The following is a 24,661-nucleotide window of genomic DNA, read 5'->3' on the forward strand; positions in this document are numbered from 1 at the left end:
GTCTCACTCACGATTACATTCTAACAATTAGCCATAGGCTTGCCACAGAGTAGATGTTCACCACAATATCTACCCAACAAATAAGTGTGCCAGGAACCTTCTTATTTCATACAATCTTCACACAGACCTTGCAAGAGAAATGCTCATTTCACAAATGAGAAAATGGAAGTTTAGAGGAGCTCAGAGAGGTTAAGTAAATCTCCTCCCAAGCTCACACAGGCAGAATATCTCTGGGTAGGGTTTTGAACTGTGCTTGATCTCTCCAAGGCCTGCCTTTACTTTCCCATGCCTCTTAAATTGTGAAGTAGGCACGCTAAACACACAATCAGGGTAGCAGTGAATCAGAACAAACTACAGGGAGCAAGAAAAAGAGTAATATTTAGATGTGAATTATAAAGAGAGGTAGACACCATAATATTTTCAGTGCATAGGGCCTGTCAAAGACAGTGATAATTTATAAGTGCTGACACGGCAGTTTCTTCAAGGGCTGTATTACATTGCTCAAGGGATGTAATATTTATTGCTATGCCTTAGAACCTCCAATAGCACCTGGTCTACTTTTGGGTACATTACTTAAGAGCTATGCAGTGTGCTCTCTCCATGACATGGGGCATTATCCTGCCTCCTTTAAGCTTCTATGTAAAAATAGAAGTCTATTTGGCCAGACTGACTGGCTGCCAGATAGATGGCAAACACAGGGCAGATCAATATCATGTCTCATCTCCAGGAAGATTATAATGTATCCCTTCACTCTTCAAGATCAAAGGAGGTGTAATAGCTTGGACTTGGACCATTCATTGTCAATAGCTTTCATAGAAAATACTCCCTAGAAAAGTGCTGTTAAACAGAAATATAATGTGAGCCACAAATGCCAGCCACATACATAGTTGTAAATTTTCTAGTAACTACATTAAAAAAGTTAAAAAATTGATAAATTAATTTTAATAATGTATCTTATTTAACTCAATATATTCAAATATTATTTCATCATGTAATCAATGTAAAAAGTATTAATGAGATATTTTGCACCGTTTTTCTCATACTGAATCTTTGATTCTAGTATGCATTTGACACTCACATACATCTCAATCGAAACTAGTCCCATTTCAAGTGTTGAATAGCTACATGTGGCCAGTGGCTACTGCATTGTACCACGAAGCTCTGGAACACAGAGGAGTAGGAGAAGTCCACGCGGCCAGCTCCCTAGCTAGTGTAGAATGGATCTGTGTTTATTATTACTCACAAGGCAGGCCAAAGCTGCTGAGAAGAGACCTTCATAAGTTGTTTTGCAAGGTCTGATAATTTTTTAAAGTCATAGAAAGAAATAGTCTTCCTACTAAAGCAAGAAGTAGGGTGTTCCAGATCTTCTCAACACTCACTTTGTACATAATTACTGAGCACTGAACTCTACATACAATTAAACCATCGATTTTTTTTTTTTGTAGGACAGAACTTCTGTCTGTCACTAGTTATGGACTTTATGTGACTAAGTTCTCATCCTCAGCCTCAACTTCTTTATCTCCAAAATAGAATGTTGGAACATATCAGTAGTTCTGAGCCTTGGTTATATATTAGAATCACCTGGGGAACTTAAAAATCAATGCTCTGGCTTTATCATAGATAAATTGGATCAGTAGGGTAGGGACTGAGTATTGATACTTGAAGATTTTTCTTGTATAATTCTAAAGCATGGCCAGGATTGAGAATCGCTGATTCAGTGCAAACCAAATGTGCTATATAACTTTTGTCACAACAGAACTCATCTGCCCCCAAAAGTTGCCCTCATCCAAGGAGAAGAAGAGAAAAGAAATATCAATCTCCCCATTCTACCAACCAACTAATGTGCTTTTTTGCAACAGATGATGATTTATGGATCTATGTCAAGTAATTTTAATACTGAAATATGGAATTAAGATCAGAAAATATTACCCTACAAAATGGCAAATAAAAATAATATACATGTATAGATGAAATCAGCCAGTCACAGAAATGATCACTCAAGTAACGACAATATTTCAAAATGTTGCTGATGAGACTGGATAGACAGAATGCCAAAAGATCCCTTGCAAGTTTACCATCCCAGGTTATTCGAACACTAATCGAGGTACTGCTGTGAAGGAACTTTGCGGATGTAATTAAGATGGCTAACCCACTGGCTTTAAAATAGGGAGATTATCTTGGATTACCTGCATAAACTGATGTAATCACCCGAGCCTGTAAAAGCAGAATGAGATACGGCAGAAGGGGAAGTCAGAGAGATTAGAAACTTGAAAAGGACTTGATCTTCTGTTGCTGGAAGAGGGTACATAGAATCTTGTTGCTGGAAGGGGGCACACAGAAACCATGAGACACAATGCAGACAGGAGTAAAAGGAGCAAAACCCGGCTCCCAGCTGACAGCCAGCAAAGAAATGGGGAATATAGTCCAACAATGGCAAGGAACTCAGTTCATGAAAACAACTGGAATCGGCTTGGAAGCAAATTCATCCCTAGAGGTCCTAACAACACTGATTTCTGCCTTGCAAATTCTAAGCAAGAGCCCAGTTTGGCCATGGTGTGCCCAGACTTCTCACATATAGAACTGTGAGACAATAAATGGGTATTATTTAAGCCACAAAGTTTGTGGTAATATGTTATGGAAGCAATAGAAAACTGCTACAGCCTTTAAGAGTCCATTATAGAGCCTGAGATTGGCCGTAAACATTAATCAGGAAGATAATAATCACCACTGAAACATGTCAATATTGAGAGGGACATTTTTGCAATGTCTAGCAATTTTATTCATAAGGGACTTCAGAGACAATATAGTTCCGTCAGTTAACAATAAACGATAAGGAAATGTTGAAAAACTAGTAAATAATTTACAGCTTTGTCTCCTCCAACTACCTGGGACCAAAAAGAATGTCCCAACACAGAGACAGGTGCAATAATTTCTCAAAGCTTGATGATGCTATGCCCTAAGGTCATTTAGTTCCCTCTATTTCAACTCCACAGTTGTCAAATGACCTTCTGATTCTTGTTTTCTGGGATCACTATCTTTCAGGAAAATGAACACAATAATCAGATGAAATGAAATTGCTTGACAGTGCAATACGAAACAAATAAATATATTGACATTTTGGTGTATTGGCCCATGTCTTAAGTTTGGCTAAGATAAATCAGGCCCCTAGAGTCTAATCACCTCTGGAGCAACTGATACAATTTATTTCTTTAAAAAATTTTTTTGAACATGTAAATCAACATGAGATGATCCCAGGGAAAGTGAGAAAGGCTGGAAGGCCCTATCTCCATCAGTTTGCTAGCCTTGCTTTCCATCTTAACATCAGGTCAAACCAGGAAACTTAAAAACAGGCAATGTGTTGGTAGGAAAGTAACAGCCAAGGTCAAAATCTACAACAGACTAGGGTAGAAGAAAAATAAGGAGCACGTATTTATGGAGGAAAAGATGGTGTGGAAGCGGGAAGGCCAGTCTATCTTTGTCACATGTCCTTGCAAATCTTGACTCAGAAGAGCTTGTTTTCAGTCCTCCTGAATTAAAAGTTCAGTTCCCAGGAGGCTTATGTTTACTGTCCTATGGGACCACCACACCATAACTCAGGAAATTACAATTCAATGACCTGGCTGTGTTTCTCCTAAACCAGTTGGATGCCCGAAGAAGTTTGAAATCAGAAGTCTGAGCCACTATTGATTCAGAGAGACTGTACACCTACCAGAAAGTCAAAGGGACAGACACATAAACACTTTATGTTACAGTCTACTTAAGTGAAATCAGTTTTCACATCTTGTAAAACAGTACCAAACCATTCATGCTCCCTTCATTGAAAAGTTATATGACTAGCATTTTAACTTTTCAACCACTTGTGATCATGTTACCAGTTAAAACTTTACTCTCGAATGAGGAAGAAAACTTACAGAAAATCCCTAGGGGGAAGTTTACATGTAGCATCATCATCAAAATGCTAAAGAATCAAAGGACATGTGCTTCAGACATAGGGAAATAATACACCTGGATGCCCACAGGTACCTAAAATAACCTCTGTCTAAAATAAAGTCGGCATTTCCTACCTGCTTCTGATCCCTACATAATGAACATACAGATTCATTTCTTCTATTTCTTTTTTTTTTTTTTTTTTTTTTTGAGACAGAGTCTCGCTTAGTCGCCCAGGCTGGAGTGCAGTGGCGCGATCTCGGCTCACTGCAAGCTCCGCCTCCCGGGTTCACGCCATTCTCCTGCCTCAGCCTCCCGAGTAGCTGGGACTACAGGCGCCTGCCGCCTCGCCCGGCTAATTTTTTGCATTTTTAGTAGAGACGGGGTTTCACCGTGTTAGCCAGGATGGTCTCGATCTCCTGACCTCGTGATCCGCCCGCCTCGGCCTCCCAAAGTGCTGGGATTACAGGCGTGAGCCACCGCGCCCGGCCCATTTCTTCTATTTCTTATCTTGCTTAATGAGATCAGGGTTCACCCAGTTGGTTAGTCCATCCCTTCTCACATTTAACTTGTCACCATGAGGGAGGATTATACTTCTGTATTCTCTCTGGAATGTAGTACCTTCTCCTAGAGTCTTAGTCCCCTACCTTTTCTGTTCTCCAGACTTTCAACAGCCTTCTTCATGGTCAAGTTTCCCCTACTTTCAAGGCTACTGTCAGACAAGTCAGGACTCTACCTACCCTTCAAAGTCACGTTCAAATATCACCACCTCCACGAAGCCTTCCATACTCCACACTGCAACTTAGCTGTTAACTCCTTTGTGCCTACACTGATTTTTTTTAACCTTTACTATAAAATATTCCACAATATCCAAGTCACAAGATGATAAACCCCTGTGGGTGGAACAGATGAGTGATGAGTTCTTGGTGCCTGTGTTGCTGTTTGTGAAGTTCTCAGGGCAAGACACAGACCTACTGCATCAACTTATAATCCCCACTCTGTCCTCAATCATCAAAGCATGGGCTGTATTTGATAAGTGAGCAGAAACATGTTACATGTATGCATGTGGGAGGGGACCTGTCAGTGGATATAATGTCAGCCAGAGGCACTAGAGGTTCTCTTTCCACCTCAGGAACATCCAGACCACCATCTAGTTGTTGTCTCTGGATCTTTAGAAGTTAGTTCTGGTAAAAGAGAAAACAGAGGGTTAGAAGTTGAGCCTGGGGATGAACTTTGGGAAGCAGAACATAACCTGAGGGTGCCGGGTGTTGGTGCAAGAGATTTTCAGAAAGGTATGGAAGGTCCCAACGACGTCAAAATTCTGCCTAGGCTCCACCTGAACAGCTGCTATGCCAAATAAACACTGAACACGTGCCCCTTTGTCAGGTGGCAGAACTCGGCTTCCCAGTCAAGCCTCTTCCATCGGTGGCTACCCTCAGTCTCCTCAGCATCCCCATTCAAACTCCTCTCCACTTTTGAAAGACGAACAGGCAGAAAAATTCAAGAGGATAAAAAGGAAAAAACAGAGGGATTGAGATGTATGAAGTGGTTCCTGCTTCCCTTTTGCCATCAGCTCAGGACAGAACACCAATCACAATTTTTTTCCTTAGAAAAGTATTTTCCATGTTCACTAGATTAGATTCCTTAAGACACAACTGTACTTCTGGCTTACACTCACTGAAGATAAATGGCTTTCCTATTTCTCTATGAATCAGCATGTCTAGAAGCCTAGGGTTAGTAGTGATGGGGCCCAGGGGAACCTTGGGGGGCGCAGAATCACAATGACAGAAGCCAGGGGCTGAACAAGGCCCCGAGGACAGTGCTAGTCTAAAGGTTGCATTTTATAAATGGGTAAGTTAAGCCCAGAGAGGTGAAGTAATGTGTCTAAGCCCCCGGAGCTGGTGCTGGCCAAGCTGGGAGCAGCACCAGGTCTCCTGTCCCCTGTCCAATGGGCTTTTTCAGTATTCCGTGTTGTCTTCAGCCTGTCACTATTTTCAAGAAGCACTTCAAGTAGCAAGAAGACACACTTACCCCGGGCTCATATGTGCTGTCGTAGCTAATATCATTGATCATCCAGCAGACAGTACAAACAAATCATAACAAGTGTGGGCACAAGGTGACCTGGCTCTTTGGCCTTCCCCAGCTGGCTGGTCGCTCGCCTACCCTCCCTGAATGAGGGTGAGTTCCCCTTTCTACTTTCTCTGAAGCAATACAAGAGCCCTGGAGTAATTAAAGAAAGAAATTTACTCCAAACTAGCCCTGATATCTGGACTAAACTGGGCGTACATTTTTGAAAATAATCCTAGTTAGAATCTTGCAAAAATCTATTCTTCCCACTAACACCACAGTGATTTTCTTAAACTGCCAATTTATAGCCTCTGTTTCAAACCCCCCAGTACAAATCATAAACTTTTAGAGAGGTACAGCCAGCCATGTGTGATCTGATGTGGCCTCTTCCTACCTTATCTTCCAGCATTTCCACAAATCTCCCCTTTCTTCTGTCTACAAAGGAATCTTCTCAGAAGGTTCCAGGCTATTCACACCTCTGGCCCCGCTGCCGCCTATCCTCTTCTCATTTAATCCATCTTTGCTACTCATTCCCCTAAACCTCAGCTCAAGGACACTTCAACTTAGAAGCACCTTAGCAAAAACCCCACACCCAAGTGAAGTCAGGTGCCTCTCCTCTCTACTTCTATCACAACCTTGACAAACCCTTATTATAGCACTATAAGGAATCAGTGATATTGTCATCTCTTTCCTGTGATCATCTTTATATTGCCCACTACCTAGCACAACCAGTTTTAAACAAATTGTTGAAGACATGAAGAAAGGCCCATAGACACGGTTTTAAAAGAGGTGTTTGGAAGAGGCGGGAGCATGTCCTTCTGTTGAAAGTTCATCTGAATGCTTTCCATTGAGATAGAGTAAGTGGTGTTTCCCATCACATCAGGCATTATGGGATGGGTTTTAATCAGGCAATGCAGTAAGACACTCAAAGCATCAGAGTTAATCTGCAAAGAGGTATAAGAAGAAGCAGGAGACAAAGCCTTATTTCTCTTTCCTTCAAAGTACTGACCATCTCTCAGACTAAAGATACAAAATAAACATGCAACTGTTGTATCACTTCTCTTTACAATACTTTTCTTAATGTAAACTGTTGAAATGTAACACATGGGACAGAATTAAAACCCTTAAGTATTTCCTACTTAATGCAAATTACCGTCCCTGTTGACTTTCTCAAAATGTATCTGCTGTCTCAATGCTCAGAAAACTAGTCCTTCCTTCAGAGAACAACCTTTGAAAACCAAAATTATATCTTGATGGTGACCAGACAAGGAGGAAGGCAGTCAAAGGCTTTCTTTGCCTAATAAGAATACTTTATAAACTCCAGCACACGAAAATAGAAGTTTCGCTTAGAGTAGAAAGGAAAAGGGCAGAGAAGTAAGGGGAAGAGAGAACAATGAGAGAAATTAACCCAGAAGAGGGAAGAATGAAGTTGGGAGGAGAAAGGAAAACATCTGGTCAAAGCCACGTTAAAGATTTATATCTAAAAAATGCGAAAGTAAGTAGGAAAAAACAAAACAAAACAAAACCCTGACTATCAGCCTTTTAATCAAACAATAAATAACAGTAAGGGAATACTAACCAATAGTCCGGCAGATATTGCTGAAATAGAGGCTGGATTTTCGTATTGTTTCCTCCAGGCTTTATATCAAGAACTTTTTAAATTTCCTTTTTCTTTCACTCATATATGCAAGCAGATCACATCACACTGATTTGGTTAAAATCTGGCAGACAGGGAGGGGTTGGAGGTGGGATCCCACAGAAGTTTGTTGGTCACAACTTGGCATGTATTAATCTCTAACTTCTTGGTCTTTCTGCTTTGATATATAAACCTTCACAAAAATTCCTCCAAAATCAATCATCCTCAATCTCTCTCTCTCATGCACACACACACATATCTGGTACCAGAGGAGTAAATTAAATCACACCCGACCATTGCCTCATATAATAAATCCCCTGACCTTTGCCCAGTACATCTCTGGGCTCTGCCTGCTGAACCAAAGGCCAGGCCTGGGCTGGAGTCTCATGAGGCCTATTACAATGGAGACAGCCAAATTAGCTGAGAAGAGGGCTAAGCATTAGAACTCAACAAAGGCTCTGATGTGGGTGGGTTGAAAGCAGTGATAGGGTATCTGAATCTTGGTCCTTTCCCTTCTCTAAAGAGTAGAAGAACAAAGGCAGAAGTGACCATCCGTTGTACTCACTGCTACCTCATTAAAGTATCCCAAATGCCCAGAAGACAGCACATTGTACATCTTGTAAATGAAGAAATTAATGAGTAAATGAATTCTAAAATTTCATTGCTCATTAGAAATCCTAGCTTACTTAGTTTCATTGTAAACATTTAACCATTTGTCAGCAGTATAAAGTAGTTGACTAGAAAACCCCTAGAAAACTGAAATTCCTGCATCTTAATTTAGTCCCCTCACCCCAACCCTTCAAAGTCCTAATCAACTAAGTATATTTTGGTCAATTGGGCAGGAGAACACAGCATTTAGAAAATGCAGTTTAGGGTTTTTTTGATTACCTTCTAATAGAGGGAAATATACCTCTTTTAGAAAGGGCTCACAAGTCAACTAAAAGGTATAAAATACTAAACATTTAGTGAATTACATACTCGAGTGACATTGAAAAAAAAAAAAAAAAAAAGACCAGCTTTCTAGCTCTGGAGCTTTGCCATAATGCTTGTAGCCACTCACACGGTTAGAACAATCATTCCCATCATTGAGTGTGGAGTGAGTTGCTGTACACACAAGACTGTGTGACTCATTTTCCTGTGTGTGACCAACAGTCCTGTCCACACTATTAACACAAGAAGACTGTTCATGATTTATTAGCTGGGCCTTTAGCTGGTTACAAGACTTCTTCTGCCTGGCTTGCTTTCCCATGTTTATATGCAATAAACCATTCTGTGACATGTAATACATACAAACCCTTTAAGATGAGAAACACTCAGAGGGGAAAATTCATTTTAATAGTTTAGTTGACAATGACCAGATTTGAGAATTTTGCTGATAGTGAATTTGTGGCTAATATGTTTTGAAATCTTATTTTGAATGTGTAGAAACCACCTATCTGACAAATACCTCTAAAGCACATTTCTAAAACTAAACTCAGTGGTCCATAAACACCTGATCTCCAGAATTTGCAGTATAAATCAGAAACTTAGGAGTTAGTTGGATGTCTTTTCTTCCTCCTCTACCCCTGTTTCATCTTTTGATGTTATCTCTTCTGTATCTTTTGAGTCCATTCCATCCCCTTTTATCCTCACTACTGTTACTAGCCACCATTTCTCACTTGGATTTGAGAATGGCCTCTTAATACCCAGACAAATTCTCTCTAATCCATTTATCTCACTCTCTCTTTCAGTCTCTCTCTCTCACACACAGAAATACGCTTTGAAACATAATTATCATCATGGTATCCCTCTGCATAAAACATTTAAATGACTTTCCTTGCTTATGGAATTAATACCACAATCCATGACTTGGACTAACTGATATTTACTAGTTATCCCAACTTTCACTCCTCCTATTTTCAGTTAGTAATAGAACCTAGCGAAAGGCATTTCTCAGCCAACCTTGTGGCTAACTGTGCTCACATGACTATGTTCTGGCGAGCAGGACCTGACTGGAAGTGGCATATGCATCCTTCAGGGCAATGAGCATCCCCTGCACTTCCCCTCCTCACACTGCTGGCTTGGATGCTGACGGGCTGGATCACCGAACACATGGATGAGGTCTATCTAGACTTGAGGAACATGTCTGAGACTCACTATGATGTTGGATCCCAGACAATGAGGGCTTATAAAAAGACAAAGGGCCAACTAGTCAGTGGTTTTGTGACCAGCCAGCCTAGGTCTTTCTAGTTCATCCTTGAAAGAGAAAGCTTTTTTCACCTCATTTGTCAGGCTCAATTGAACGAGTAATGGGAAAGAGTAATCACACAAGACGTGTAAAAACATAAGCCGAGATTTTATTCTTGATATCATAAAGAAAAGATAATGTACCTGAACACATGGCATTCTGATATGGCTTTTCCATGAGCTTTAGAAGATACTGCTCCTTATCTAAGACAGTTATAAATCCTATTAGTGTGCTGAAACCAGAAGTATTTGGAACTGTTAGAACTTATGAATAGTTTTATTTGGGGGAATTATTAAGGCCCACATAAATGCACATCTTTGTCAGATAGAAATTTTTTTTTGGTTTAATAAAAAATAGGTGATACTCTGAGCCATGTTACTTCAAATCAAATTCCCAAACCCCAAGTTATTAAGGGTCTTATCAAATTTTACAAAATAATGGTTACACTAAGAGTAGGAAAGTGAAGGACCTTGGGAAAAGAAGCCTGGACTATATCTTTGCAGGTTTTTGTACCCAACCCCCAAAATAAGTTTTATACTGAGCAACGTACTCTGAGATGGTATTTGTAAGACAAACATGAAAGTTTCTGCTTCAAACAGAATTTCAGTCGCAGACACTTCATATTTACATCAAGAAGATGAGCTAAATCAAGAGTAGGGGTACATGATACTTGCTTGCAAGATGATCATTTTCCACAGAGCTAATTTTGATATTTTTTCTGATTACAAATGCATAATACTTGCTTATGTAGAAATTTATTTTATACAATATAGTATAAAATAAATTCTGCATTCCTTTTTTGTCTCTAACAAAATATCTAAATAAAACTGAAAGACTCCATATAAAAAGTTGTCTCTTTTATTATTTTTCATTTTTTTTTTCCATTTAACATTAGAGACTCTCAAGTACCTGCCAATTATATTGCCACATTTTCTAGGAAATGCAGCTTTCAGCAATTCTTTGTTGATTCAAATGAAATCAACCTAGCTCAGCTAATATTAATTGATTAGATTGAGAATGAAGTCCTAATACCAAAGGCTGACCAAGATAAAATGCTTGAAATCAGATGTTGAGTGATTCAGGCAGGTTCTATCAGCTTGGACAAGTTGCAAGAGAGTGGACAGGGAGCTTGAAGACATCACAAAAGAATCCATAAAGGACCCGTGGTGTATTGAGAGATAGATACATGAGAATGACTGGGCATAGTAGAACAGAGCTGGTATCATTACAGTAAATCCCCATTATATGGAGTTAACTGGAAACATTATCTTCCTTGCTGGCTGAAGAAACATAGTACCCCTCCAACTACCCCCAAACAAAAACAAAATAAAAAATTGTGAATATCAAATTTAATTCATATTCCATCATATGCCTTTCATAGGACATTCAGATTGGTGCTTTTCAAACTGTGAGTCATAACCTACTCCTAGGTTTTAGGATCAGTTTAGTGGATCAAAACCAGCTTTGTTTATTGGCTTGTTTAAATAAATGGAATGGATTGAACAGTTTCCTTATATGGAAGTTTTTGACGCATGGGTGTGGCTGTTGGGTTACTTTGTAGACCTAATATTTTCTTATGGTAAGTGACAGTCAAAACAAGGGTGGGTCGCTGATATAGACTGCTTCTAATTTTTCAATATTATCAGTAATGTTACAATAAGCGTCTCTTGGGAGGTGCGGGGAAATTTGGTTTGTTATTTCCATTTATTGCCTAATGGTTGATTCACAGAAGCAATGTTGCTACATGGAAGGGTAGAATGTTTATGAGATTTTTCATAGATATGACCCAATTGCTTTCAAACTGTCCTAATTTAGATTCAAACCAGACAAGAAGAGAATTTCAATTTCACTGTTACAATTGTCAGCAAAATGTTCTTTTCCTCCTATTGCCACTAATTTAATGGATAAAAATGATCTGCCATTGTTTTACATTTATTTGAGAATTAGTGAGGCTAAATATTATTTGGAACATTTACTGTGAATTATCTAAGTATGTCTTCGCATGTTTGCTGGATCCCCTTTTTCTTTCTGCTATTTTATACATATCTTTTTAAGGAAGGCTTCCTCACTATTCTTTAGGGATGAGGACATAGGAGGAAGAGAAAATGGGAAAGAGCATTTTAATTAGCTTGATTTTTTCCAGGCTGCCTTTAGGCTTTTAAGCTTCCCTAGGTTTTGAGACCTGCTGCCTGATAAGGTATATTAACCTTAAAAATAACTTTAAAGAATAACCAATGCCAGAATGGCTGGTCAACGTGGCACTGCAAAGTTGTACTTTGAACTTCTTCTTCTGTGCCAAACACTGCAATATTAGGTTTTTTTTTTTTTTTAATTAAGACAGTAGTACTGAAAAATTTAAAAGAGCAGTTACGAGCCTTGGAGGGCAGATTGAGAAGCTCCAACACACATATGATGGGAATTCCAGAAAGAGAGGATTTAATTCAACTGTAAAGAATCAGTTATAGAAAAGGTCATTACTGATAATTTTATAAAATCAAATAATTGAGTTAGCAGATTAAAAGTCCACAGTAATTACTAAGTAAAGTATAATAAAAAGTAGATCTATCATATGGCATCAAGATACAGAAAAATCTTTAAAAGTACTTAAAATAAGAGACAGATTACCTACTAATGAACTCAAATGGACTAGTGGAAGATTTTTCTTTAGTAACAACAGATGCCAGGACAAAAATAAACTTTAAAAGTATTAGAGAAAAAAAATCAATTCAGAATTTGATACCCAACTAGCCTGTCACTAAAGACTCTGTGTATGTGTATGTGAGCACACATGAAAACTAAGATACTTTACCACCAAAAGACTCCCATTAAATAATACGTAAAGGAGGAAAATGCAAATTAAAACCATAATGATATGCCACCTTATCCTAGCCAGAATGGACATTATAAAAAGACAAAAACAAAAACAAAAACCCAAAACAAACAATAAATGTTGGTGTAGACGTAGTGAAAAAGGATTACTTACACACTGCTGGTAGTGATGTAAATTAGTACAACCTCTATGGAAAACAATATGGAAATTTCTCAAAGAACTAAAAGCAGATCTACCATTCAATCCAGCAATCTCACTACTGGGTATCAACTTAAAGGAAAACAAGTCATTATATCAAAAAGATACCTGCTCATGTATGTTTATCACAGCACAGTTCACAATTGCAAAGATGTAGAAACAACTTAGGTGCCCATCAAACAATAAGGGGATAAATAAAAGGTGGTATATGTACACCATGGAATACTACTCAGCCATAAAAAAGGAAGGAAATAATGTATTTTGCAGGAACTTGGATGGAGCTGGAGGACATTATTCTAAAAGAATTAACTCAGGAATGGAAAATCAAATACCATGAAGTTCTTGCTTATAAGTGGGAGCTAAGCTATGGGTATGCAAAGGCATAATGTACACTGGAGACTGAGGAGAGGGTAGGGGGGCTGAGGGACAAAACAAAAAGTGTATATTGGGTGCAATGTACACTACCTGGGTGATGGATGAACTAAAATCTCAGACTTTACCACCACCATACAATTCAACCTTATAACCAAAAATCACTTGTACCCCAGAAACGACTGGAATAGAAATATACATGTATAGAATTTTGAAAAATTTTGCAGGAAGAAAAGAATCACCTTAAGTGTGCACTAAAATTCTCTCCTTTTTAAAAAAGAGGAAAAGACCTTTTCTCCTATTTCAGTTACTGCCCATGAAGTTACTGACCCATTTCTCTGCTCCCCTCTAAATCAAAACTTCTTGAAGAAATTGTCTTATTCTCCTGTCTTTAATTCCTCTTTGCCCAATTTCTTTTTTTTTTTCATTTTATTCTATTTTATTTTTATTGTTTTATTTTATTTTATTTTATTTTATTTTGTTTTATTTTATTTTTGAGACAGGGTCTTGCTCTGTCACCCAAGCTGGAGTGCAGTGGTACAATCTTGGCTCACTGCAATCTCCACCTCCCAGGCCCAAGCCTCCCACCTCCACCTCCAGGGTAGCTGGGACCACAGGCAGATTCATTTTAATTTTCTCTTTTTGTGTGTATTTTTCTTTTCTTTTTTTTTTTAAATTTATTTATTATTATTATACTGTAAGTTGTAGGGTACATGTGCATAACGTGCAGGTTTGTTACATATGTATACTTGTGCCTTGTTGGTGTGCTGCACCCATCAACTCGTCATTTACATCAGGTATAACTCCCAATGCAATCCCTCCCCCCTCCCCCCTCCCCATGATAGGCCCCGGTGTGTGATGTTCCCCTTCCCGATCTCCCCCACACCAATGGAATAGTTTTGCTCTAGTCACCAATGACTTCCACATTGCGGCAAATTCTTAATCATCTTATTTAACCAATGAATAACACTTGCCACAACGGATCACTCCCCCTTCTTTGACACACTATCTTAATTTTGTATCTCGAACAACATTCCCCATTGATTCTTCCACGTCAGTAAATACTTCATCTTGGTCAACTTCACTGTGTTCTCTTCATTTTCCCAACCACTTAGCATTGAAATATCACCAGAAATTATCCTCCTCTCCTTTTTTCTCTATGATTATTCCCTAGATTATCTCATTTGGAATCATGACACTAATGGCATATGTAGGACATTGTTGTCCAAATCATAACTTTAATCCAGACCTCTTTCTTGAATTACAGGCTCATATACCCAGTTCACTATTTAATAATTTATTTGAATGTTTTATAGGTATCTCAAACTTATAAAACCCATACCAGACTTTCAATTTTACTTCCTAATCTACTCATTCAAGACTGTAGGCCATTTCATATCACCTTCATCTTTTCAGATTCTCAGGTCTTTCCTCTATTCTTTCACTGATACCCCATAACTAACACTCTGTCAACTAATCCTCTCAGACATGCCTTCAGATTACATCCAGAATGCGATCACTTCTTATCATCTCCATCTTTATCTCCCTTACCCAAGCCACCAACATTTATCTGGATTATTATAACAGTTTCTTAATGGCCTACCTGCTTTTGCTTTTGAATCTCCTTATTCCCAACACTGAAATTGGTCTCACTAAGAACATGTCCCCTTTTTTTTTTCAGGACCCTGTCATGGCATCCTGTCTCACTTAGAGTAAATGACCAAGTATTTACAGGGGTCTGAAAGTCCTATCTGATTTTTTTCTCAACCCCACTCTCACCCACTATCTCTGCCTCAATTTACCGCTACGTTCTTCTTGCTCATCCTGCTCCAACAAAACTGGCCGCTTTGATGTTCCTTGAAGATCCCAATTAGTATATGGTATTCCCTCTACCTGGGATACTTTTCTCCCAGACTTCCTTCAAGTATGCATTCAAATGTCACACATCTGTAACAGGCCCTTGCCTGACAACCTAGATAAATAACAACCCTTATACTACTTATTTTTTCTCCATGGCACTTATTTTTGATATATATTTACTTGTTTACTTGTTTATCATCTTTGTTCTCTAATTAGATTGTCAACTACATGAGTTCAGAGACAAATTTGTTGACTCCTATATTTCCAGGCACGTATAATAGCAGGCCAACACAAGGCATGGAATAAGAATTTATCAGACGAATGAACTAATGGTGAGAAAAAAGTAAAACATGGTGGGTAATTCAACTAGATATTGCTTGTAAAAAACAACATGGAACAAATTTCATGTGGATCAGAAGATGAAAGTAAATTCTAGACAACAAAAACAAGGAAAATAGTAGAGACTGTCGTAAAGGATAATTAAAATGTGCTAGATCTGTTTTATTTGAGAGAAGGATAAATAATGCATGAAAAATGGGAACACTGATATTGGTTGTTGTGGGAGTGGATAGTCTGACTGGGGGGTGCAGGAGGACATGGGCATGGGTTGAGCACGGGCAAGGTAGTTTGTGGTTGTTGCAGCCTTCTGCTGCATTAAGAAACAACTGCGGTGGTGGAGGGAAGGGATGGGTGGGGACAGGGGTGGACTCACACTAGGGAGGATTTAGGAGGGCATATTCTACCAGAGAGCCGAGGAAAGGGGAGTGAAGCTCAGCCTGATCATGACTTTTAGAAAAGTGACAGGCTTCCCACAGGTTAGAAACAAAAGAAAGAGATATTTTGGGCTTATGTTCTTTGAATGTTTTCATTCACAATATGTAGAAAATGGACAATCCTTATTCTTAGATACGACTATATTTGAAACAAGTAGGTTTATGTTCTGTGAATGTTTTGAGTCTCAGTAGGTAGAAAATGGACGATTCTTGTTTGTAGATAATTACTATATTTGAAACAAAGTGAAATAAAACCTTTGCATTTTTAACTTCTCAAAGAAATATTTCTGAAAATCAATAACTATAAAACGCAAATTTACCAAAATATGCTTTAAGATGTTCCAGAGGAGAGATGAAAAGAGGAAGAGAGATACAGAGACAGAGAGAGAGAGAGAGAGAGAGAATACAGTAACACATCCCATTCAAATAAGATTTAGATCAAGAATGTAAGGATAGTTTAATACCAGGCAGATCTACCAATATAATCTACTGCATTAATAATTTAAAAGTAGGAATCAAATGATTATTCTAATGTGCAGAAAAACCATTATTTATAGGCTAATACTTGTGATAAACTATCTTAATAAACTAGAAATAGAGAGCAGTTTTCTTAACCTGACAAAAATAAGTCAGCCAAAAAGCTATACAGTACCTAATAGCATACTTAAAGTGAAATTTTGAAGCATTCTCACTATTATTCAGTACCAGATAAAAATGCTTACTATGGCCGGGCGCGGTGGCTCAAGCCTGTAATCCCAGCACTTTGGGAGGCCGAGACGGGCGGATCACGAGGTCAGGAGATCGAGACCATCCTGGCTAACACGGTGAAACTCCGTCTCTACTAAAAAATACAAAAAACTAGCCAGGCGAGGTGGCGGGCGCCTGTAGTCCCAGCTACTCGGGAGGCTGAGGCAGGAGAATGGCGTGAACCCGCGAGGCGGAGCTTGCAGTGAGCTGAGATCCGGCCACTGCACTCCAGACTGGGCAACAGAGCGAGACTTCACCTCAAAAATAAAAAAAAAAAAAAAATGCTTACTATGAACATATAGTACTTACACAATATGATATCTTGTTGGGAGAGAAAATTCTAAAACAACAGGAGAAAAACAAAGTCTAGCAAAGACTAAAGCATTTACGGGATCTTAATTTACAACAGAGGAAGCATTACAGAACAATGAAAAAAAGAATGTTACTCAGTAAATGGTGTTAGGATTAGCCTTTTAAAAAATAGATCTAGACTTCAAGAATGAACCAGGAATCCTGAGAGGACCCACAGACCCTCTGAAGGAAGTGGACGGCTCCTGGAGGACGCAGGAGACACCCCAAATACTGTGCTGGTATCCATGGCTGAGAGACCCATAGATGGTTTACATCACAGGACTCTGTGCAGACAATCCCCAGTACCAGCTCAGAGCCGGGTAGAATTGTTGCGTGGCTAGACCCAGAAGAGAGATAACAATCACTTCAGCTCAGCTAACAGGAACCACATCCATAGGAAATCAGGGAGAGTACTACATTAAGGGAGCATCCTGTGGGACAAAAGAATCTGAACAACAGCCTTCAGCAATGGACCTTCCCTCTGACAGGATGAGAAGGAACCCAAATGAGAAGGAACCAGAAAACCAACTCTGGTAATATGACAAAGCAAGCCTCTTTAACACCCCCCCCCCCCCCCCGCCCCACCAAAGTAACACTAGTCCACTAACAAGGGATCTAAACCAAGAAAAAATCTCTGATTTACCTGAAAAAGAATTCAGGAGGTTAGTTATTAAGCTAATCAGGGAGGCACTAGAGAAAGGTGAAGCCCAAGGCAAGGAAATCTGACACAAGGAAAGGACACAAGAAGTGAAAGGAGAAATATTCAAGGAAATAGATAGCATAAAGAAAAAACAATCAAAACTTCAGGAAACATTGGACAAACTCATAGAAATGCAAAACACTCTGGAAAGTCTCAGCAATAAAATTGAACAAGTAGAAGAAAGAAATGCAGAACTTGAAGACAAGGTCTTTGAATTAACCCAATTCAATGAAGGCAAAGAAAAAAAAAGAAAATATGAACAAAGCTTCCAAGAAGTCTGGGATTATGTTAAATGACCAAACCTAAGAATAATCGGTGTTCCTGAGGAAGAAGAGAAATCTAAAAGTTTGGGAAAACATATTTGAGGGAATAATTGAGGAAAACTTCCCCAGCCTTGCTAGAGACCTAGATATCTAAATATAAGAAGCACAAAGAACACCTGGGAAATTCATCGCAAAGAAATCATCACCTAGGCACATTGTTACCAGGTTATCTAGAGTTAAGACAAAAGAAAGAATTCTAAGAGCTGAGAGGCAAAGGCACTGGGTAACCTATAAAGGAAAACATATCAGATTAGCAGCAGATTTCTCAGCAGAAACCCTGCAAGCTAGAAAAGATTGAGCCCTTATCTTCAGCCTCCTCAAACAAAACAATTATTAGCCAAAAATTTTGTATCCAGCAAGCTAAGCATCATATATGAAGGAAAGATACAGTTGTTTTCAGACAAACAAATGCTGAGAGAATTGGCCCCTAGCAAGCCAGCACTACAAGAGCTGCTAAAAGGAGCTCTAAATCTTGAAACAAATCCTGGAAACATCAAAACAGAACCTCTTTAAAGCATAAATCACATAGGACCTATAAAACAAAAATACAAGATAAAAACCAAAACCAAAAACAAAAAAAACAAGGTACACAGGCAGCAAATAGCACGATGAATGCAACAATACCACACATCTCATACTGACACTGAATGTAAATGACCTAAATGCTCCACTTAAAAGATACAGAACAGCAGAATAGATAAGAACTCACCAACCAAGTATCTGCTGCCTTCAGGAGATTCACCTAACACATAAGGACTCACATAAACTTAAAGTGTTAGAAAAGGGCATTTCATGCAAATGTACACCAAAAGCCAACAGGGGTAGTGATTTTTATATCAGACAAAGCAAACTTTAAAGCAACAGCAGTTAAAAGAGACAAAGAGGGACATTATATAATGGTAAAAAAGGTTGTGCAGCAGGAAAATATCACAATCCTAAACATATATGCACCTAACTCCTGGAGGTACCAAATTTATAAAACAATTACTAATAGACCTAAGAAATGAGAGAGACAGCAACACAATAATAGTGAGGACTTCAACATTCCACTGACAGCACTAGACAGGTCATCCAGACAGAAAGCCAATAAAGAAACAATGGATTTAAACTGTACTTGGAACAAATGGACTTAACCAATATATACAGAACATTTCATCCAACAACTGCAGAATATACATTCTATTCAACAGTGCATGGAACTTACTCCAAGATAGACCATATGATAGGCCATAAAACAAGCCTCAATAAATTTAAGAAAACTGAAACTATATCAAGTACTCTCTCAGACCACATTGAATAAACCTGGAAATCAACTCCAAAAGGAACCTTCAAAACCATGCAAATACATAAAAACTAAATAAGCTACTCCTGAATGAGTATTGGGTCAAAAATGAAGTCAAGATGGAAGTTAAAAAATTATTTGGACTGGACAACAATAATGACAAACCTATCAAAACTTTTGGGATGCAGCAAATGCGGTGCTAAGAGGAAAGTTCATAGCCCTAACGCCTATGTCAAAAAGACTGAAAGAACACAAACTGACATTCTAAGGTAAAACCTCAAGGAACTAGAGAAACAAGGACAAACCAAACCCAAACCCAAGAGAAGAAAGGAAATAACCAAGAACAGAGAAGAACTAAATAAAATTAAAAGAAAAAAAAAAACCCAAAAGATAAATAAAACAAAAAGCTGGTTATTTAAAAATATAAATAAAATTGATAGACCATTAGCAAGATTAACGAAGAACAGAAGAGATAAAATCCAAATTACTTCATTAAGAAACAAAATGGGGGATGCTATAACTGACACCACTGAAATACAAAAGATCATTCAAGAGTACTACGAACACCTTTATGCACATAAACTGGAAAACCTAGAAGAGATGGATAAATTCCAGGAAAAAATACAACTCTCCCAGCTTAAATCAGGAAAAATTAGATAACCTGAACAGACCAATAGCAAGCAGTGAGAATGAAATGGTAATTAAGGGATTACCAACAAAAAAAGGCCCAGGACCTGATGGATTCACAGCAGAATTCAACCAGATATTCAAAGAAGAATTGATACTGATCCTTTTGACACTATTCCACAAGATAGAAAAAGAGAGAACCCTCCCTAATCCATTCTATGAAGCCAGCATCACCAAAACCAGGAAAGGATATAACCCAAAAAGAAAACTACAGACCAATATCCTTGATAAACATAGATGCTAAAATCTTTAACAAAATACTAGTTAACTGAATCCAACAACATATCAAAAAGATAATCCACCATGATCAAGTGGGTTTCATACCAGGGACTCAGAGATGGTTTATGCAAGTCAATAAATGTGATACTCTACATAAACAGAATTAAAAAGAAAAATTGCATGATCATCTCAACAGATGCAGAAGAAGCATTTGACAAAATCCAGCATCCCTTTATAATTAACACTCTCAGCAAAATCAGCATACAAGGGACATACCTCAATGTAATAAAAGCCATTTATGACAAACTCACAAGCAACATAATACTGAATGGGGAAAAGTTGAAAGCATTCCCTCTGAAAACTGGAACAAGATAAGGATGCCCACTCTCACCACTCCTCTTCAACATAGTACTAGAAGTCCTAGCCAGAGAAATCAGACAAGAGAAGGAAATAAAGGGGATCCAAACTGGTAAAAAGGAAGTCAAACTGTCACTGTCTGCTGATGATATGATCGTTTAACTTGGAAACCCTAAAGATTTTAGTACCTAAAGACTCCTCCAGAAAGTTCCCAGAACTGATAAAAGAATTCAGCAAAATGTCCAGATACAAGATTAATGTACACAAATCAGTAGCTCTTCTATATACCAGCAGTGACCAAGCAGAGAATCAAATCAAGAACTCAACCCCTTTTACAATTGCTGCCAAATAAACAAAAAATAAAAAATAAAATACTTAGGAATATACCTAACAAAAGAGTCGAAAGACCTCGACAAGGAAAACTACAAAACACTGCTGAAAGAAATCACAGATGACCAAACAAATGGAAACACATCCCATGCTCACGGATAGGCAGAATCAATATTGTGAAAATGACCACACTGCCAAAAGCAATCTACAAATTCAAAACCATCCCCTTCAAAATACCACCATCATTCTTCACATAATTAGAAAAAACAATTCTAAAATTCTTATGGGACCAAAAAAGAGCCTGCATAGCCAAAGCAAGAAATAAGGAAAAACAACAAATCTGGAGGAATTACACTACCTGATTTCAAACTATACTATAAGGCCATAGTCACGAAAACAGCATGGTACTGGTACGAAAATAGGCACATAGACCAATGGAACAGAATAGAGAACCCAGAAATAAACCCAAATATTACAACCAACTGATTTTAGACAAAGCAAAGACATAAAGTGGGGAAAGGACACCTTTTCAACAAATGATGTTTGGATAATTGGCTAGTCACACATAGGAGAATAAAACTGGATCCTCATCTCTTACCTTATGCAAAAATCTACTCAGGATGGATTAAGGACTTAAATCTAAAACCTGAAACTATCAAAATACTAGAAAATATTGTAGTATTTTTGGAAAAGACCCTTCTAGACATTGGCTTAGCAAGGATTTCATGGCCAAGAATGCAAAAGCAAATGAAATAAAAACAAAAATAAATAGTTGGGACTTAAACTAAAGAGCTTTTGCACAGCAAAAGGAACAGTCAGCAGAGTAAACAGGCAACCCACAGAGTAGGAGAAAATCTTCACAATCTACACATCTGACACAGGACTAATATCCAGAATCTACAACAAACTCAAACAAATCAATAAGAAAAAAAAAAAAAACAAGCAATCCCATGAAAACGTGGGCTAAGGCAATTCTCAAAAGAAGATACACAAATGGCCAACAACTACATGAAAAAATGCTCAATATCACTAATGATAAGGGAAATGCAATCAAAACCACAATGTAATACCATCTTGCTTCTACAAGAATGGCCATAATAAAAAAAAGTAATAAAAGTAGATGTTGGCACGAATGCAGTGATCAGGGAACACTTATACACTGCTGGTGGGAATGTAAACTAGTACAGCCACTATGGAAAAGAGTGTGGAGATTCCTTAAAGAACTAAAGTAGAACTACCATTTGATTCAGCAATCCTACTACTGGGTATCTACGCAGAGGAAAAGAAGTCATTATATGAAAAAGATACTTGCACACATGTTTATAGCAGCACAATTCGCAATTGAAAAATCATGGAACCAACCCAAACACTCATCAATCAACGAGTGGATAAAGAAACTGGTGTGTATATATATGGTGTGTGTGTATATATACACATACACACACACCAACACACATATATATACACACACACATACATATACACACACATATATATATTCTATCATATATATATGATGGAATACTACTCAACCATAGAAAGGAATGAATTAATGGCATGACTTGGATGAGATTGGAGACTATTATTCTAAGTGAAGTAACTCAGGAATGGAAAACCAAACATGGTATGTTCCCACTGGTAAGTGGGGGCTAAGCTATGAGGATGCAAAGGCATAAGAATGATACAATGGAATTTGGGGACTTGGGGAAAGGGAGGGAGGGGGATGAGGGATAAAAGACAACAAATATGGTGCAGCGTATGCTGCTCGGGTGATGGGTACACCAGAATCTCACAAATCACTGCTAAAGAACCTACTCATGTAACGAAATACCACCTGTACCTCAATAACTTATGGAAAAATAAAAATAGAATAAAATAAGATATAATATAATAAAAGTTCTTAATAGTAAAAAAATTGATTTATGCTTTATACCATACATATAAAAAAATTCCCGGTGAAACAAAGGTTGACATATTTAACATAAAACTATCGTAAGTAGATTTAAAAATTTAGAGCATATGACTATACAAAATAAAGTCATTTCTTAAGCAATTCTCAAAATGTAGAGTAAAAAAAAATTAACTATATCAAAATTAAAGATCATGTGTGTTAAAAGATGTCATGAACAAAATTAAAATGCAATCAGCAGATAGGGAGCAAACTTTTCAACCTATATATAACAGACAAATATTTCTTTGTACATATATACAAAATATGAACATAGGTATTATGACATATATTAGGATCACACATATACACATTTCTATAAATTAATAAAGAGAAGAAAAGATAATAGAAGAATCAATGAAGAGGAGAAATAGGCAATTCAGATAAGAGGAAATTTAAATGGCCCTATAAAAAGTAAACCCAATGTTATATATAATCAAAGTAATGAATATTAAAACAATGATAGAGCAATTCATATCCATCAACTGGCAAATAATTAAATCTGATAATAATCAAGTGTTGGCAATGACCTGGGAAACAAAGTTCTCATTCATTGCTGGTAGGAGTGGAAACAGGTATGAGTACTTTGCAGAACAATTTGGCGTATCTAACAGACATGCAATTGTACAAATCCTAAGACACAGCAAGTACACTGATATATATGTGAGAAGAAGTCTATCACGTACGCCCTGAGGGAAATGTATAAGAACATTTCTTTCAGCATCATTAATTTTAATTAAAAATTGTATCAATTCAAATTCTGGTTAGTATAGGAATAAATAAATTGTGGTATTTTCATAACATGGAGTTATATATGGCAATTTTTAAAAAAATGAACTAGGGTTATATAATAACAAGGTAAATTCTGGAAACAAAATATTTGGTAGTAAAGTAGCAAATTCTAGAATACATTACACACTTACAGTAAAACATGTATATTTTATGTTCATGTATGTAACAAGCATGCTTCATATATGTAGTAAAAGTGGCAAGGTATAAAACAGAATTATATAAATACCTATGCAAGACAGTTGTTTTCTCTGGGGTGGCAGAGAAAAGAATGAGACTGGGGAAGGTAAAATGGGGGCCTTCAAATTTTTCTGTATAATTTGTTTCTTTATAAATAACAGCTAAGAAGCAGATTTGGGAAAAATGTTTACATTTGATGAATTCATTCATGTGACAGGTACATGAGTATGTATTATAGTCTCCTTTGTATGATAAAATACATTATATATAATATATATACATCAAAGACCTCCAAATCTATACCTTTGCCTAGAGTTAAATGTAACAAGTCCATAAATATTACACAGAAAAATAAACAGAAGTTCTGATGACTTTCTATATGTAGGCACATATCACTGTAACAATCCTAAGAGGGGTGGCTGAGCTACACTGGTTAGTCAAGTGAGTTCCAATCACTGAATCCATGACTCTCAACCCCATGTTCCTTCTACCTGCTCTCATGGCTCAAGGGGTGACCCTCACAAGACTTATTGTTATATGATCAGGAAGAGCTTTCTCAACTCCAGTTTCTAGGCTCAGGAGCATTTTCTTCACAGATTCCAGAGAAAAGCCACAATGTGTCCCTTTCAAGAAGAAAAGCAAATCATATGTGATATTTTACAGGCTGGATCTTGTCACAAGGCTTCCCAGAGGTCTGGGCCAGCAGAGTCTGATTAATGTCCCCCAAAAATCTGTTTTTCTCACTAGCCTACGAGAAACATACTAATTCAACTGCCCAACTACTCTAGTGAAAAACTCTAGTTTAGGGACACAATGATTAACAGATGGTTCTCAATCTCTCTCCCCTGGAAGTCACAC

At 37.8% G+C, this 24,661-nt stretch overlaps 1 protein-coding gene across 4 annotated transcripts in view; it reads right to left on the reverse strand.

The window, feature by feature from the left end:
* The window catches only part of GHR (growth hormone receptor), a 300,380-nt gene that overhangs the window by 173,617 nt on the left and 102,102 nt on the right, over window positions 1-24,661 (reverse strand). For 2 of the 4 annotated variants that reach the window (XM_017959340.3, XM_017959341.3), the window contains exon 1: window positions 7,574-10,584. The exons of 1 other annotated variant lie outside the window; for it this stretch is intronic. The gene's annotated coding sequence lies outside the window, so the exon portion shown is untranslated. Of the gene's footprint in view, window positions 1-7,573; window positions 10,585-24,661 lie in introns of those variants that run through there. One more of the 4 variants, XM_017959337.3, reaches the window with a different exon arrangement.

This window comes from Papio anubis, chromosome 5 (assembly GCF_008728515.1).
Source record: "Papio anubis isolate 15944 chromosome 5, Panubis1.0, whole genome shotgun sequence".
Taxonomy (NCBI): domain Eukaryota; kingdom Metazoa; phylum Chordata; class Mammalia; order Primates; family Cercopithecidae; genus Papio; species Papio anubis.